Here is an 11,309-nt window from a genome sequence, read left to right on the forward strand (position 1 = left end):
TCATATGTGGAAGGACTGGTTCCATATCCTAGTGTCTCTTGATCTGAGATATTGTCAATATTCCTTTCAGCATTGTTTCTCTGCCCTTGTGATAACATGCTTTGTGCAAATAAGGGGAGTGCTGGGGCTCGAATTTCATTAAAGACTGCTCTTATTCCAAGGGAAGCTACACCTTGGTGGTCATAGGATTGGAATATCCAAGTTCACAAATAGGGCGATCTAAGTCAATTTTTAGGAATTACAAACTTGAAAGGCCCATTGTGATTAGTCCTACAAACTTTGAATACTGCGAAATTAGGACTACTATAGAAACAAACTCTGGTGTACCGAATTTAGTTGTTTCATTTACACAATTTTGTTTAATAAATATGTTTAATTGTCATTGAATGTTGTCATTTATGTATCCACATATCACTATGTATATGATTTATGTCTGTATTAACTGTTTTAAGTTATAGGTGTGTTAAAACCTCTGACTCAAGTCAAATGTGTAAATTCATGTAAATTGAAATATAATGTATGAATTAATACAGGAGTCTTCGCAATCCAAAAAACGAAGTTCCAGGGCTGCTGTTAAATAAAGAGCAGTCTTTAATGAAATTCGAGCCCCGGCACTCCCCTTATTTGCACAAAGATTGATTGTCCAGCCAGGGCCTGTAGGACAAAACCCCTTTAGTTTAACTTGTGATAACATGGGCACACCAGTGTACCATGGGCCTTATGTGTTGAAGATCTTCTATTCTACCAGATTGGCAAAGATATATGTTGGTTTTAGATTTGCCAAAACGCCTTTCACAATAATTGGTCACTGGTGAATTGGCCCTTGCAAGGTTGAACTGGGTATCCGGGTACTCCTGACTGGTGATGTCAAGCTGGAAAGTCAATCATTTCCTGCCAGGGACACGGTTCAGCTTTATGAGTTCCTCTTGCTATAAAACACCAGTTCAAGGTTCCCTAGCTTCATTATATCCCTTTTAAAGTTCTTCTATTTTGTTTATGCTTGTGTGGGAAACTAGCCTTTCCCAACATTTATGTATGAAATGGTTTGTTACCTGCTTTTGCTTACTCCAAGAAAGTGAATCGTGCCTCACAATTCCAGTAGTCCTCCCCGTGCCCCTTTGTACTTCCTTTATATTTGTATATCCCAGGACCCCCACACTGACAGACGGGCCAGGCTCCTGCAAACTCTGCCTCAGTTCCCACATTCGAGGGCTATTTTTCTAATTTCCGTTTCCACGGGTTCTGGTCTTTTCCGTTCTGAGATTTTCGCTCCACAGTAAAGCGAGTTTGTTTTGCCGCATTTACGAGGTGGGACATTGTGCAGAAACCGGATGCCCCGAATCGCCAGTGTTCACAGGTTTACCATACTTTACACCGACTCTTCAAAGAGAAGCCAGCACATGGGCAGACTCATTCCAATCCGCAATCATTTCCTGCCTGCAGTGATTTCCTGCCTGCCAGCCGCAAGCGGAACAAACTTCAAGTGCAAGCGTTGCGACGTGTCTTCCTAGCGCGGATGACTCATTTCTGTTCGGGCTCCGAGGCCGATGTTTGTGCGCAGCTTGGCTGTGAGGAGGAGGGAGAACCGGGGCGCCCCCTCTGCACTGGGGTTTTGGTTTAGTGACGTGTGGTGCACTGTGCATCGCAGGTTCGTCTGTGACAAGGAGGTGAGGGTGTGACGCGCATGTTCCCAGGCCTACCACCTGTTGTTTCCTAGCAACTTCCGCGGTGCCAACACGAGGAGTGGGAGGTTGTGGCCGCGAATACCTTAATCCACTGGTGTTTGTATTAAAGTATGTATCTTTTGCCAGTTATGGGCACTATCAGCAGCCGCCACTTAACTCCTAATTTGTAAACGTTTTTGCCCAGTAAGTGCGTCACAGAACAATGCAGAGCCATTCGTTTCATCTCTAGCACCAAGCTAGAAATGGCGGTTATTTTCTTTTTTTCTTTTCTTTTTTTAGTGCATTTTAATGAAGCGCGGACATTACCGAAGGTGTCAGAGCGCTGTAAAATAGAGCCAGTTACGTTACAAGAGTACAGTGGAAACTCAATAAAACATTACAAAGAAAAACAGGAGACTAACAAGCATTTGCAATGCAATAGGTCTCGCATTAGGAAAGTGTGAGCTATTGGTATTGTAAATGACACATTTTTTTAATATGTGTTGGCTTTGAAAATATATAAATTAATAGCATTGTTATTCACAAAGCCAATTGCTTACACTTTCCTAATGCGAGTCCTATTGGCTATGGCAATGATTATTGGTAGTACGCAAGGACAGTGCTGTTGTGGTGCTGAGTGATGCTGTCGTTGGGCTGAGTGATGATGTCGTTGGGCTGAGTGATGTGGTGGTGTCCCCGAGTGATGCGGTGGTGTCCCCGAGTGATGCGGTGGTGTCCCAGAGTGATGCGGTGGTGTTCCTGAGTGATGTGGTGCAGCAGCACAGAGACTGAAGCTAAGAACACGCAGGGTTGAGTGCAACAAAGCATGTTCAGTTTATCAAAGCACAGAATGATTGAGCCGGGAAAAAGCAAGGGTTAACAGGAAAACCAAGCATTTACAATGCAATAGGTCTCGCATGATTGAAGTTTGAGTTATTGACATTGCTAAATAATGCAACACCAATAGCCTAAACTTTAGTAATGCGAGACCTATTGCATTGCAAATGTTTGTTCCTCTTCTGAGGTCAAGTGTTGACACACACAACCACCCCTCACGATGTCCAGTGTACGTTCTGCTATAGTCACTGCCTTCAAGACCCAGAGACAAGGAGTGGCAAAAGCGGGACCAGTACGTACCAAACGGTGAGTCAGTGGTAGAATGTTACAGTGGTGTAATAAAGAGGGGTGCAGAGCTCCAGGGGAGCCCTCAGCACAGTACCCTGGCCTGAGAGCTACTGAGTGAGTCCAGAGGAAAGCCCTCTATGTACTTTTCAGGGGGGGCACCCTCAAGTTTCATTACACCATTAGGTAGAAAATGTGGACCACCCTGGGGACATCAAATAGACTATTTTCCTTGAGCAATCGAAGTAAACTCGCAGTCCGAGTTTGTGACTGTAAACTCAGGGAGTTTACACTTCTGAAGAAACAGTGGCATCCTCAGTGGGGCTCTGCTCTACCACAGTTTGTGACAGATGAACCCCAGGCAGTCTAACTTCCTCTAAAGGCATTTACGCAATGTGCAGGAGAAAAATGCACACTGAAATGAAATGAAATGCCAGAAACCGGTCCCCGGTAGCTTGTCTCCTTTCTGGTGAAGAATTGGCTTGGTAGTTTAGTCTGCCCTGTTCCCATGATGCACTGGGCCAGGGACAGACTGATTTGCATATAGCCAGTTTCTGAACTGGGATGGTGCAGTGAGATAAATAACGGTGATGGATCAAGCCCTGATCTTTGGACTGGGTAAGAGTGGTCTGCTTAATTCAGACACTCTGTTAATCACCACCCCCTTTTCTGAAACGTTTTTGGCCACTATAGGTGTGGCAGGGTATACTCGGACATGAGTCCCTTTCTCACTGCACCATCAGGATTCAAGCAAGCCGGGCCGACGACGGCTGAAATGCCAGAAACCGGTCCCTGGTAGCTTGTCTCCTTTCTGGTGAAGAATTGGCTTGGTAGTTTAGTCTGCCCTGTTCCCATGATGCACTGGGCCAGGGACAGACTGATTTGCATATAGCCAGCTTCTGAACTGGGATGGTGCAGTGAGATAAATAACGGTGATGGATCAAGCCCTGATCTTTGGACTGGGTAAGAGTGGTCTGCTTAATTCAGAGACTCTGTTCATCACCACCCCCTTTTCTGAATCGTCTACCACAGTTTGTGACAGATGAACCCCAGGCAGTCTAACTTCCTCTAAAGGCATCTACGCAATGTGCAGGAGAAAAATGCACACTTTGGGGGGGGTCCTCTATTAGAGGTATTGAGGTAAAAAACGTGCTGCGCTGTGTCCAATGAGAAGGCAGCCAATGTCACGCAAATAGAGTGAGACAGGCCATCTCACCTTCTGATGTAGGTAGAGAGTGCAGGCAGGCCCTCCAGAGAGCACGTGCACTTCATAGTTGACTAAGTAGCGTGAATACACGAACTCCCCTAAGCCAATGCAAGAAAGGGCTGTTTGGGGGGGCCTCCGTGAAGCCGGACAGGCCAGTTAAAAGTTCTGAATAGGGCCATGTTAGACCTGACATCATTGGCTTGAGTCTCTCCTCCATTTTTTCTGTTTGCCTCTACTGTTTTACGATGTTTTGCTGGTATATGCTTTGGGCGCCGTGTCACTGCTGATCAGTGCCATAGCGCAAGTGCTCCCGATGTTAAATTGATGTATCTATTGTATCCATGTTTGGCCTATTTTGGTTGACTGTCAGTCCCTAGTCTAGTGCACCCGGCGTGCCGGGGCTTGTAAATACAAATGCCGCTCGTGGGCTTGCAGCACGTGTTGTGCCACCCACAGGAGCGGCCTCGTAAAAGAATGTCTACGGGTCGGTCATTGCGAGACCCACGTGCAGTCTTGTACTGTCACGCCGGCTGCGCAGGTATACCTACTTGCCAGCCCCTCCAACCTTCCCTTGACTTCATGTTAGTCACCCCTATGGTAGGCCCACGGGCAGGGTGCATTGTACGTCTAAGGTAGGACACGCCTGACCAAGTTGGCATGTCCTGATAGTGAAGTACCGCCATCTTCGTGCTTCACTATTGTGAGGTCGCCTGCTCTCCGTTGGATAGAATGGGCCGCCGGGATTGTTAACGCTATGATCCTAGCTGGCTCGGGGAGCATGGTGCAATGTCGAGTTTGGTATCCCTGAACTCGGGGTTTAACTACGCATCCGTTGGTGTGGATGGTTTTTGGGCCCTGGGTTCGAAAATAGTACTTTTAGAAAGTGTCTATTTTCTTGTCTAATCATATCTGGTTTCTGCTGGTCTTGCGTGTGTGTGACAGGAGCTGGGTGGCTCCACAGGTCTGGATGAGTCAGTGTGGGATGAGTGGGACATTTACGTTGAGAGTAGGGGGAGAGTAGTGGTTGATAGCCTGCCTTGCCTGATACAATGCTGGCTCCACCTCCTGCTAAGCGACTGATGGCTCTGTGCCTGCCATGGACGATCCTAGCCCCACCTCCTGCCAGGAGGGCGATAGCTCTGCTCCTGCCAGTATCAATGCTGGCTCCACCTCCTGCTGGGCGTCTGAGGACCCAGCCCTGCTCAATGAATAGGCCAGGTGCTACTGCCTAGCTCCACCCACCACAGACCCAGGATGTTGGGAAATCCCCGGCATGGACAAAGGGATCAAAGACGAGAAGGGGTATAAGAGAAGGACCCCTGAACTAGGAAATCAGATCACTTCTGACAAGGAACCCTGTAACCAAGGACAAGAGGCCTACTGATCTAAGGACTGCCTACCCCTTCTGCCAGTGTGCTGTTGTTGGGGGAATCCTGCAGTGCTTCTTTATTTTTGCCAAGGAACCAGGAGAGAGGAACTGTGTGTGTACTCTCACGCTTGCTAAGAAAATCTCCAAGGACTGGAAGAGTGCCAGTCTCCTGCTGAAGTCACAGGGCTAAAGGACTTCATCTGCTAAGGTGCTATTTGCTGGAAGTGTGAATCCAGCGCCTCTGAAAGAACCAGCAATCACGACGACCGGACGCCGGGCCCGACCGACGCCAGCAGCAACGCCAGTGAGTGGGAGTACGGCTCTAGCTCCAGAGGACCTCGTGTCTGCACCGCTGCTGATCGCATCAACCGTGTGCCCACCGACGCCGTGAGCGCTGCTCACTCTGTGCAACCGCATCATCGACGACGCCTGCTGAGGCCTGCTTGACACCGAAGGCGCGACGCCGGATCGTTCGACGCCGCTGATCATCGTGTGCTTCATTTTCCAAGGTACTGTGTTGTTGGGGGTCCGTGTGACTCCGGGCTCGACGTAGCGCACCTCGCGGTCGACGCCGAACCCTTGGATTAACTTTGCCTCCACGTCGTGTAGCCCCCGTGTGGGTTACCCGGTTGCTAAGAACTGTATTGCCAAGAAGAAGATTGCTTGATACTAAAGACTTTTTCGTGCTGAAGAAGAAACTACCTTTGAACTATCCCTTTTCCTTCCCAGAGTATTTATTTCGATTGTGTACCGTGTTGCCGTTATTTGGTCTTGTGCTAAGCCTTATATAAAAAAATACTTATTTTTATAATACTACTGTGTCGTGTCCATTTGTAGTGTATTCACTGTATTACTGTATGTGGTCATAATTGCTTAACACACAGCCTCTGAGATAAGCCTGTTCTGCTCTGCCAAGCTACCAAGGGGGTGAGCAGGGGTTATCGAAGGGTGTGATCCCCTTGCCCTGACTAGAAAAGGAGTGTCCCTATTTGTCAGAAGTGCATACCTCTGCCAACTAGAGACAGCCGGTTCTAACAGGCCAGGATAAACACACAGCCTGGAATTAAAATGGCTGAGCAAGTGACACATTTCCCCACGGTTTGATTAAACGAATTGCTGCGTGATTTCTAATAAAACGTTACTCTGGTACAGCCTGTATCTGGATGCGAGATTGGAAATGGATACTCGAGAGCAAACTGTGTTTTGGCAACGTAAAGCTGAGGCAGGCAGTGACTGTGGGGAGTGAGACATAAAAAGAACGAGGGGCACAGAGATTTAGACCATGAAATGTAGAAAAGCCAAGGAGAAAATAAATTGATAGAGGCGGGCAGAGAAGCAATGCAGGGTTGAAACTGGGAGAAAGGCAGTGAGAGATTAGGCGAAAGAGGAGCTCAGAGAAGGAAAAGAAAGTGGCCACATTATGGGAGCAGGGGTGGTGGAGAAACAGAGGTGGACAGGCAAGAGCATGATAGAGAAAAGAGAATGGTAGAGAAGTGGGGATAACGTCTGGGAGATATATATGTAATATGATCAAGGTTGTGGCGACGCAGCCGAAACCAGTCATGTTGACTATGGAGAAAAAAAGCACTAAGAAGATTACCTCACACGTTTGTGGTCTGTACCTGATTTGTCTACTATAAGATATAGTAGCACAGGACTGTTGGTGATTTATATATATATATATATATATATATATATATATATATGAGAGGGCAGAAGAAAACAGAAAGAAAGAAGGGATGACAGCAAACAAAGACACAGAAGTGAAGATAGGGGAGGAGAAAAGGAGATAATGAATGAGAGAGTGTGGAAGAGACGGACAGAAGAGAGGCGAGACTAAAAGGGCGGGATAGTTAGGAAGAAAGAGAGAAAGTGGTTGAAAAGGGTGAAAAGAGAAATAGTAGAAGAGGAAGCCAAGGAGAGCACTTCTGCAGACAGTCTCGAATAGCTCAGCTGTGAACTGCGACTACTCAGCTGCCCTTATTTTGCTTCGAAGTGCATCGGGAAAAAGATGTTCTGTAGGTTCACAAAAGAAAAATAAAGTTCTGTTTTCATGACTGCCAAGACCCCATCTGCAGAAGTGGGGTATGCATAATCTCCTGAGTGACTGATGGCCTGGACCGTCATTTGGTGGCAAGCTGCCCAGCATCATACCACCGTCTTGTCTCCCGAGGGACATGCATGTAGGCCTTTTCATGGGTGGGGAGGAAGGAGTCTTCAGAAACACATCCACCCCTTGCTTTGGGATTGTCTTCCCTTATGCTGCAGACTCACAACCTCACTAATTCCACCCTGCTATCAAAAGCACTCTCCACTCTGTCAGCAGCACCACCCCCCTAGCCACAGCGCGTGGCCCGGACACACTAGACCGCAGCACCCAGGGTCACTCCTCTCTTACAGGCACCTGTGCATTATGTGGCTGACTGTGCATCTAAACAGCCTGTTATCCAATGCATACACCAAGGTACGTCACCTGCAGGGACCATGGGAGAGCGATGCTTGTGAGAGTGTAGGAAATGCAGTAAAGGTGCAGCAAGTAAAAGAGACCAGTGGGGTGAAAGAAAAGAAAGGGAATTAGAGAAGTAACGTTCGAAAGTGAAAGTAAGACAGAAGGGGTGATAGTTATGTCAAAGTCAACCAGTGAAAGACAACAAAAGCCTGGAAATGGCAGAGTAGCTGAGCGATTACGGAAAGAGGCGAGAAGTGAATGTAGATAGGGCGAGAATATGGGATTAGCAACTGCAGGAAGAGACCAGGCCTGGGAAGTAAATGAAGATCAGGGAATGTAGGTAATATAAGATAAGGTACGCCCAGATTAATAGTGTTAAAGAAGACAAAGGAAAGAAATGCAAACTAAGGAGTAAAAGAAAGGAATGGCCTAAAAACAGTGGCAAGGGGAGTGTGTGAAAAAAGTAAGTGGTGGAAAACCAATCAAATCAACATGAAAGAAATAAAAGATGAGAAAGAGATTGAACGAATCTTGCAGTTAGAGACCAGAAGGAATAAAATGTAAAAGAAGAAAACATATTACGAATGACAACGTAAAATAGTGGATGATGGAAAAAAGGTTAGCATACTAATAAAAGTAAGAAGTAATAAACATACGTTGGGGGTGGAAAGAAAGAAAACTAAGCACGAAGTAAAAGGAATGAATGAAAAGTTTAAACTGTGAGGGGTGTGCTTGGCATTGCTGTGGGGGGGGGGCGGGGGAGCGTCAGCCTTTGAAGTCTGATGCCGAGGCACAGACAAATGGTGGTGCGCGATGCGCACACGGGGGGCGGAGGAGCGGCAGCCTTTAAAGTCTGATGCCGAGACACCAACAAATGGTGGTGTGGTATATGGCTGACGTGCACGCGCATAGCTCACATGAACTGTATGCGATCCGCAGATGTTTTGGTAGACTTTTCTTTTCCACTTACTATAATCTCGCCGTAGCAATGCGCAAGCGTATTGGCTCAGGGAGACCAAAAAATGAAGGTTACATAGACACAAAAACCAACAAAGCACGCAGGAGTGAGGAATGTACAAGAAAAAAAATACAAATTTACAATGAGGAGTGAACACGGCGCTGCATGCCATCGGGTGAGCCAATGAACACACTCGGGCAGTACTTGCAAGGTGGAAGGGGGAGGCTGGGGTCTTTAAAAGGGGCATAGCAAACCTGCCAAAGGGGTGTAGCCAACCCAATTAGTGTCAGATGTACACTCCGCAGGATCGGCAAGCAGCAACTATGCTCCACCTCCGGACCCTCCGAACACCCTGAAGTATGAACACAGGGTATTCAGACGATACGGTGAGGGAAAAAACCCCAAATGGGGAAAAAACCCAGAAAGAACAAAGAGAAGAAGGAAGGGGCAGCAGGGAAAAAGAAACTGAAAAACAAAAGTACAAAGGTTAAATGCAATACTTAAACCTACTCTCATGAATTCTCACTAGGTCGATAACCCCTGAATTCACCTGTAATACATGGACTCTACGCCATCCTATTGCTGCATCTCCCGTCTTCCTTCCATCCTGCTCAATACAAAAGAAGGTATTAGCAACAACCCACAGTACTCCATTATCTAGAAGCCATTGTCGTTAACATACACATACCCCTTTGTGCTTATGTATGTTTGTAAACTAGTTCCAAAGAAATGCGCCAAAATCACCAGGAGTAAATGAGCACCCTTATGCTCAACAGAAAAGCAAAGGAATCCACTCCGTTGTGAACTGAAAGCCCATATGTTTTCCTTCCATCAAAATAGTACAAAAAGATGACCAAACACGGCAGGGCGTAGTTTCTTCACTACAGCACTCCGCTTTGGTATTTGTATATCCACTAGTTCCAAGTAAATGAGCCCCAAACCTATGCTTCGTGACGGCAGTGCGGAGGTCCCAGACTCCCCCCCCTGCACTCCGCCACTTGATGTCAGAAGCAGTACCTGAAATATCCAGATCTCCGTGGGAGCGAGCGGCTATCTTCAGCGATGCTAGTTTCCGAATTCCCAAACACCCCTGCACCCGGATTGCTCCAAGCCCAGGAATGGAAGGGAAAGGGGAAGTGGATAACAAACAACAAAGAGAGTCTTCCACACTGGTGTCTCGTACTACCTCTGGAAGGAGTGGCTGGGGAACACCTGCAACAGGGAGCAGAACATTACTAACGTTCTAATAAATCATGGGCGACACACTCACTCACTCTCGACTCTCCTCAATCATACCTGGTTATTGTGTGGAGTTAGCTTCTCTCTTAATGAGTCCCAAAGGTGTGGTGAGGGTTGGAACTCTTGTTGCTTGTGTAGAGATGTTGCAAAGATGATGTGAAGGTTAGAGGTGGTAGACAACAGTATTACCATATGCATATAATATATACTCTCATTTACTTGACGAATTTCGAAATCAAGGAGAAACACTCAAAGTCTGGTCACAACTGGATGTTCAGAACAGTTCTGGAAACATTCTCTGAAGGCTCTGAGTAGATGACGGGCAAAAGCACTGGGCTACGACAGAACCGGCAAGTCTGAAGAATGAAAGTTCTTACCGGGGTTCTGAGACAATGCGGAAGGTACTTGCCCACTGGAACGAAACTCCGACGAGGAATGCTGGACTGACAAAGTCCGCACGGCCAGACACAGGCCGCGACAACTCAGAGGCACACAACCGGGAATGCAGGAATCCTCAGGAACGAAGCGAGGAACGCTTCCAGGGGTAGCGGGACAGAGTCTCTGTGAAAGCTGACTGGAATTGCGGAAAACTATGACAGAACGCGGTGAATTGACAGGAGCCAAACTCAGGGCGTCTAACTGCTGGAAAGGGACAGTTGAAGTGCGCCACATAGAACGTGCGGCGTTAGGAAATGGCGGACTGCAGAAAAAGACTAGAACGCTAACTGCATCGAAATGGCGGCACAAGCCGGAGGCGAGCTACTCCTCCGTCCAGCCGTGATCATGAGCCAATTTCTGCAAGGCACCCCAAAGCGGGAACAGCCTCTCAACAGGAAATCTTCCCCTAGCTGCCGGGACTGACAGGGGTCTCTTGCTGGGGGTCGGCACAGTCCTGACAGTACCCCCCACCAAAGCCCCCTCCCTGGGTTTTTGGGGGTGAACCTTGTGGAATTCGCTGACCAATCTTGGGGCATGAACGTTGCTGCTGGGCTCCCACGACCTTTCCTCGGGACCATAACCCTTCCAGTCCACGAGGTAAAAGATTTTCCCTTTCTTGAGTTTGGAGTCTAGGATTCTCTTAACCTCGAATTCCTCTGAACTCTGAATTTGAACTGGAGCTGGGGGCTGGACACGTCTGAAGTTAGGTGGGTTTCTTTTAATCAATGACACGTGAAACGTAGGATGGATCTTCAATGACTTGGGGAGAGCCACTCTCACACTCACTGGGTTTATCATTCGCACCACAGGGTAGGGGCCCACAAATCTAGGTTGGAACTTTCGATTTCCTCTCAACCTCATGT

This window comes from Lissotriton vulgaris, chromosome 5, assembly GCF_964263255.1.
Source record: "Lissotriton vulgaris chromosome 5, aLisVul1.2, whole genome shotgun sequence".
NCBI lineage: Eukaryota > Metazoa > Chordata > Amphibia > Caudata > Salamandridae > Lissotriton > Lissotriton vulgaris.